This window comes from Pristiophorus japonicus, unplaced genomic scaffold (assembly GCF_044704955.1).
Source record: "Pristiophorus japonicus isolate sPriJap1 unplaced genomic scaffold, sPriJap1.hap1 HAP1_SCAFFOLD_252, whole genome shotgun sequence".
Classification (NCBI taxonomy): Eukaryota; Metazoa; Chordata; class Chondrichthyes; family Pristiophoridae; genus Pristiophorus; species Pristiophorus japonicus.
In genome coordinates this window covers 593,550-601,084 of record NW_027252252.1, presented here as the reverse complement: position 1 = coordinate 601,084, position 7,535 = coordinate 593,550, and the positions used below count along the sequence as shown (strand labels likewise).

The 7,535-nt window shown below is 45.2% G+C and overlaps 1 non-coding gene across 1 annotated transcript; it reads right to left on the bottom strand.

The window, feature by feature from the left end:
• Window positions 1-6,137: 6,137 nt before the first annotated feature.
• On the bottom strand, window positions 6,138-6,211 carry trnan-guu (transfer RNA asparagine (anticodon GUU)). The gene has a single exon. It is a non-coding gene; the product is annotated as a tRNA-Asn (tRNA).
• Between the last annotated feature and the right edge of the window lie 1,324 nt (window positions 6,212-7,535).

Sequence of the window (7,535 nt, the reverse complement as noted above, 5' to 3'; positions counted from 1 at the left end):
ACTGTTAAAAAAACCCGAAATGTTGGCATGTTAACAGCTTGTGTGAACATTGGATTTCAGTAAACAAAATAGCTATTAAAAATGTGTGTTCTTATTTCAACAAAAATCTTTGGCAAGTACTTGAATTGGATGTTAAGCAAAAAAATTGGAGTTTAATCTAAAATGCTGTCTTTCCCGATGAGAAGATTTTTATTGTGACCACTTTACGAATGATTTCTGCTGTTTTAACGGATTCCTAATTTCTAAGCAAGTTTTGAAGGCACAAAGATTTGGATGATTACACAAAGTCACGGAATGACATCAGGCCTTCTTACAAACCTGTAAAGGAGTTAATCCTTTCTATTGACAGCTGTTTTACACTGGACCTTTCTCATTTGAATTTCTTACTAAAATAAAGAAGACTCACCTGACGGACAGTGGAAATGGTGGGATAGTCAGAATAAAAATAAAACAGAACTAGCTGGTCAAGAGTTAAAAGCGAAGATAAATAAGCTGGAAGAGATTTTGAAAAACAGGACCATACGGATAGTGCAGTGTGCAGCCAAAGCACCATCACCTGTGGCAATCGAGCCAATGTATCCCACGGTGGGTATGTGTAGTCCACAAACCCAACCTAACAGTAAAGCAGACTGGGATGTTTGGAGGAATAGTGGTGGCATTGGTGTTGATTAGAGTTTGGATAATATTTAGATGGGTCATCGTGCAGGCTCGAGCACAGCAGGCTCAAATACAAAACCGACTGCAGCCCAGACAGGGACATGAAGTGATCGAGATGGCACGACTATAAAGAATATGAATAACCTAACCCTTACCTCCGATTCTATAGAGTGACCGCGACACAAGTAGACCAGAAACTAACACCTGGTGACGCCCAGGCTATCTGTTTAAAATTTGCAGATAAAACCATCACCGAGATGATACCGCAGTGGTGACTTCGACTCTGGGGACTCATGATACTGGGAATCTTGAGGCCCATACAAGCACTGGATAATACAGACGGACTACGAGAGATGCAGCACACGCAAGAAAGACACAACTGTATCAACTATAGGGTTTTGTTTACTTTGACTGACGAAATATGCATTCCAGCAATCAAGGACTGGAGCAAGGACAGAACTTATTTTAACGCGTGGCTGCAAATGAATCCGGATAAGAATAGAGTATGTGTGCGATGCTCCACGGGTACAAGAAGCAGTTGCATTAGACGAAGGGAGGCCGGGGGGGCCCGATGAATGTACCTTTGGAATAATTTGCGCGCCTCCTGCCCAGCCACAACCGTTAGTCACCCACAAAGAGCGGCTGGGGCTGTGTGGATACTATGAGGAGGTAGAAGCTGCCGCAATATCGTTGTATGTATGCTTCTCACCCCTCCGACACCGCACCCAATAAGAACCACCACACTCCCCATGGAATTGTCATGTCCAACAATTACAAGGGGACCGGAAAATGGGATTGTGCTGTCCAACGAGGGTGAACTATTGTATGATAATGTCAAGCATGAAATTGTGCCTGTCCTGATCAATATCTCAGGTATACAGATGCCGGAATATTGTACAGAACAGGCAAGAAATATGTATAATGTATTAAGTAAAGTTGTAATGCAGCAGGCTGCCGATGCCATGGGTGCCAGTAGATTCCGAGGACAGGAGCCAGTTCATTGGACTAAGAGGGAAATAGTTAATGACGTTGTGACCGGTTTTAATGCCGGAACCTCCATAGTAAACTCACTGGACATACAAAGGCTAAATGAAAGGGTGGAGCAGCTTAAAGGGGTGATGAAGGGATTATTAGAACGGGCAGAGCGGACTCAGGAAGGTCAATCCGAACTTGGAAGAGAGGGTGCCGAAATCCAATTGGATGGCCTCTCGGTCCTGGAAGCTCAGGCAAAAACAATCAATCACCTTTTCGACAGAGAGAGAGAAGATACCGCAAAACTGAGACAGGGACAACTCTGTCACGCTTATGGCCGATGGATGGTCGGACAGATACGCCACAACCCTGATCATATCCAAAGGGGGGAGTTGCCAGACTGGATAGACAGCCCACATCTGGCTCAGTTGGCCAAACTGAAGGGGACACTGGGTAATTGCACTATGAGGGGACTAACCAGAGTATGCCCAGTGATCCCAAACTGCCGAATGAGCAAAGCTGCCGGAGTGGGAATAGCCCTGATGATACCTGTAGTCACACAAGATTCAGGACCATTTCCCGTTTATCAACTGTGGAATATCTGGATCATAAGGGAAAACACCTCCCTCCATTACTATCTGACCGCAGCCCCTGCTCTCCGCAGAGACAACACAATCTATGGGATCTCCCTGACGGGATGCAAGCAGACGGGTGACATTACGGTGTGCCCTCACCCGATGGGACAGGGAGAACTAGTCGAATGTGGATTTCATCCAACCGATGGATGTGTATTGGAAATAGTACCTGCCCCCACACATTTTGCCAGAACAGGTTACGGGGGCAAAGGGAAATACTGTGTCTCTACCACGGCACATTCATATGGGTACAATGGCTTACAATGCCAGATCTCGCAACCAAACTTTTGCTTCACAGCCCTGCGACCTCACAATAGGACAAGCCCGCATTATCCAGGTTAGACACCGAGGCCCAAAATCATTAACGCCATCGATCAGCTCCACGATCACCTGCAGGATTATGACGAGCCAGAGCAGGCCCCTATCCCAAAATTAGTTGCAGTATTAAGGGGACTAAGACTCAGAGTAGGCCAGTGTGTCAGACTCTACCACCAACTACAGACAAAGATTGAAATACTGGAGAAGGATACTGACCAAGAGTTACAAAACCAGAGTTGGTGGAGGAGGGTCTGGGACGGGGGCATGAACGTAAACATCCACCCCTGGATTGGAATAATATGACACATACTGGTAGGGATACAGCTGGTCTTAGCACTAATATGGAGAGTCATGGCCTTTCGATCCTGCAGGCATTATGCACGACAAAGGAGTATCAGAACAAGGGCTCAAGTAAATAAAGTGACTTGTCCAGCAGAGGGACAGGGGAATCTGAACTATATCAATTTGATCTAAGCAACTGGGACTTCTGACACCACGTGGCTGGCCAGCACGTTGTGACAGGAAGTACCGGGTGTTACATAAAAATATAAGTCGAGTAACAAATAATGTTGTCGGTTAAAGGAGACTAGGATTAGTCCATTACCGAAAGGGGGGATTGTTGTAGGGCAAAGGCAAAGGCACCTGCTGAATATATGTCTGCATATATATATGTGTAAAATGGTAGCCAGATATAAAATGGCTGCCAGGGATTCTGCAAAGCACTAGGGGAATTCAGCTAACAGTTAGCTTGAATACATTTTTGGGTAGCTGATGACACTGCAGTTCCGTGTACAGGAACACTGGAAAGAGCGAGCTCAGCAGAACGTCCTTAATCAACAAACCACAGACAAGATGTCCCAGTAGAATACTGAACAAAGAAATTCCTGTGACTGTATAAGGATAAGGAGGTTAGGTGCAGACAGAACCCAAGGTCAGTAGAGATAAGCGGATCTGGAGAATCTCACGAGGCCATGAATAAGCCCCAGGTAAAACATGAGGTGATCACACAGTCCCCTGGTGCCTGGGGGCCAATTCCATTGTCCCAGTGGAATCGATTTGTAATTTATAGTCGTTATGATTGGATTGTGTCCAGCTGACATGGGCTAAGTAATTGTAATGAACTGTTGTAAAACATATCAATATCGATGAATTTCTTTGTTCGGTGGAGTGGAATGCCTGGAGTTGGACCAGAGGCTCTCTCCCCGCCGGTGTAATAAAGGCCATTTTGGGATTGGAACCGACCCCGAATGTCGAGTGATTCTTCCAGAAAAAGATTTGTGCTAACATAACCCGTGCTGTACCAGCCCTGGGAGAGATTGATGGGAAAGTGTAGAGGGAGCTTTACTCTGTATCTAACCCATGCTGTACCAGCCCTGGGAGAGATTGATGGGACAGTGTAGAGGGAGCTTTACTCTGTATCTAACCCCGTGCTGTACCTGCCCTGGGAGAGATTGATGGGACAGTGTAGAGGGAGCTTTACTCTGTATCTAACCCCGTGCTGTACCTGTCCTGGGAGAGATTGATGGGACAGTGCAGAGGGAGTTTTACACTGTATCTAACCCCGTGCTGTACCAGCCCTGGGAGAGATTGATGGGACAGTGTCGAGGAAGCTTTAGTCTGTACCTGCCCTCTGAGTCTTTGATGAGACAATGTAGAGGGAGCTTTAATCTGTATATAACCCATACTGTACCTGTCCTGGGAGAGATTGATGGGACAGTGTAGAGGGAGCTTTACTCTGTATCTAACCCCGTGCTGTACTTGCCCTGGGAGGGTTTGATGTGACAGTGTAGAGGAAGCTTTAGTCTGTACCTGCCCTCTGAGTCTTTGATGAGACAATGTAGAGGGGGCTTTGATCTGTAACTAATCCGTACTGTACCTGCCCTGATGGTTTGATGGGACAGTATAGTGGGAGCTTTGCTCTGTATCTATCCTGTGCTGTGCCTACCCTGGGAGGGTTTGATGGGATAGTGTCGAGGGAGATTTAAACACGTGCTGCACTGTAATGTATATATGCCCGGGTTTACCTGCCACCAGGGGGACCGACCGTCGAAAATCATTGGGCCACAGGCACACACATGCAACTCTTGTATATAAAGAAAGCCTCCATGTTTAATCCTTTGTTCGAGAGCTAGAAAAGTACGGTCAGGATGCAACTGATTGAGTTCACGGTAGTAAACCTGCTGAGTTATTGCATATGCAACATGCACCTGCCCTGGAAGAGTTTGATGGGGCTGTGTCGCGGGAGATTTATGTTGTAACTAATTTGTGCTGTACATGCCCTGAGAGTTTGATGGGACATTGTAGAGGGAGCTTTCCTCTGTATCTAACCCCGTGGTGCATCTGACCAAGGAGCGTTTGATGGGACAGTTTAGAAGAATCTTTACTCTGTATTTAGCCCATGCTGTACCTGCCCTTGGAGAGTTTCATGGCACAGTGTTGAGGGAGCTTTACTGTGTATCTAACCCGTTCTGTACCAGCCCTGGGAGTGTTGATGGGTCAGTGCAGAGGGAGCATTACTCTGTATCTAACGCGTACTGTACCTGCCCTGGGTGAGCTTGATGGGACAGTGTAGAGTGAGTTTTGCTAAGTATCTAACACGGGCTGTATCTGTCCTGAGAGGGTTTGATGGGATAGTGTCGAGGGAGCATTACTCTGTATCTAACACGTGCTGTACCTGTCCTGGGAGAGTTTGATGGGACAATGTAGAGGAAGCTTTACACTGTGTCTAACGCGTAATGTACCTGCCCTGGGAGGCTTTGATGTGACTGTGTAGTGGTAGCTTTACTCTTTATTTAACATGATTGTCCTTTTTTATCCACTTGTTTCACACCGAAACAAATCGTAACCGTGATGTGAATTTAACGCCACGTGATTCTTTGAAATTATCTTTAAATTATTGGGGAAAACCACTTCTTATGCCACCGAAAAACAGCTTTGATTCCAGGTCTCGGCGATAAATTTTGTAACACCATTTTTAAATTCAAAACCTAATAAAATTGACGACATGCAGCCAACGTGCAAAAGTAAGAATTCTTTTCATCACCGTTAATTAGCCGATAACCTTCTTCAGAATGAAATAAATAATAATATAATTACTGTGCAACAGTGGTATCTTCAATCATTCATTTTCTCTTTACATGTGATGAAGTTTTATCCCTATCTCATTTACACGCTGTATGAGAATTGTTTAAAATTGTAAGTGTTTATGACCCAGTTGTAAAACCATTGATTGTGTGTGTGTCTATTCTTGATAGGAGGAGCACTTGAGACCGAAGTTCCAGTTCTATATATGTATCAATAGAATCAATTTCCACCAGTTTCTTTAAACCCAATAACATAATTTATTTCGAGTGGGCTGAATGGAGGAACATGATCCATGTAAAAAATTGTTATCGTTTTACTTGAACTGAATGCTCATAAAATATTGGAGTGGGAACTAACTGCATAACAGCACTGCTGGCAACATTTGCGGAATAGATTCGTGCAGCCAAAAAGCACAATGACAACCTGGGACTGTGCGGCACCGAATACTCGGGGAAAAACAGTTAAACACTTCGTCCCTGGGTGGGCTCGAACCACCAACCTTTCGGTTAACAGCCGAACGCGCTAACCCATTGCGCCACAGAGACTGATGGAAGTATAAGGTTCAAGGCATCCCAAACCAGGGTGTCAGACAGTTAAAGCTTCAGATTGCTCTGACCGGTATGGAACTTGTCCACTCTCAGTGGTACTTTTCACAAATAAATGGAGGGACATTCATTGTGGATGCATGGAAACAGTCTGGTCCCGCACACTGCAGACACTTCCATGTCACCGCCAACCAGCTCTCCCGCAACCGGTGTGATCTACCTTCCAGCCTTCCGGTGTTTTGTCTGTGACAAAGTATTCTGATTGTCCCGAAGCCAGTGTTAGGTTTGAATTCCTTTTCAGCTCCTGACTGCGGATATTCCTGTGATTAAACAGGAACTAAATGCTAACAGGGACAGTTGGATTCACCGTTTCTTTGCTTGGTGAAATTTCAAAGATTGAAAGCGACGCAAATCAACCCCAAACGTCCCGTGAGATGGAAGCCCAGTTGCTGTTTCAAGCTTGAATGCAGATACAAGCAGAACTTATTCAAAGAAAGTCCAAGTCCCTGAGACGCCTGATTATTTGCACCAAACTCTTTGCAAAGATTTGAGGTTCATGTTTGGTGATCTGGGCACATCTTTTGCCAAACTACAACACTTCAAACATAACTCAACGGCCTTAAAGCGCTTTGGGGGTGACATGAGTTCCTGAAAGGCACTGCAGAAATGGAAGTCCTTCTTTGCAAAAGTTCGATGCAATTTCAAAATTTGCGAGAAATATCAGGGCTCCTCTGGGACCCCTCGTAAATTTCAATGAACAACTCCAAAGGGAGAATCATAGCCCGAGACCAACGAGCCAACTGTTTGACAAAGGTGAAGATAAGGTGTAACCATGATCAAAGCATTTTTGTGTGTGTCGCTATTCAGAACATAAGAACTTAAGAACGAGGAGCAGGAGCATGCTCCACCATTTAATATGATCATGGCTGATCCGATCATGGACTCAAGTCCACATCCCTGCCCGTTCCCCATCAGCCTTATTCCCTTATCAGTTAAGAAGCTATCTCTGTCTTAAATTTATTTAATGTCATGGCTTTCTCAGCTCTCTGAGGCAGTGAGTTTGACAGATTTACAACCCTCTGAGAGAAGAAATTCCTCCTCATCACAGATTTAAATGGGCGGCCCTTTATTCTGAGATTATGCCCCCTAGTTCTAGTCTCCCCTACCAGTGGAACCATCCTCTCTGCATCCACCTTATCAAGCTCCCTCATTACCTTATACGTTTCGATAAGATCACCTCTCATTCTTCTGAATTCCAATGAGTAGAGGCCCAACCTACTCAACATTTTCTCATAAGTCAACCACTCATCTCCGGAGTCAACCC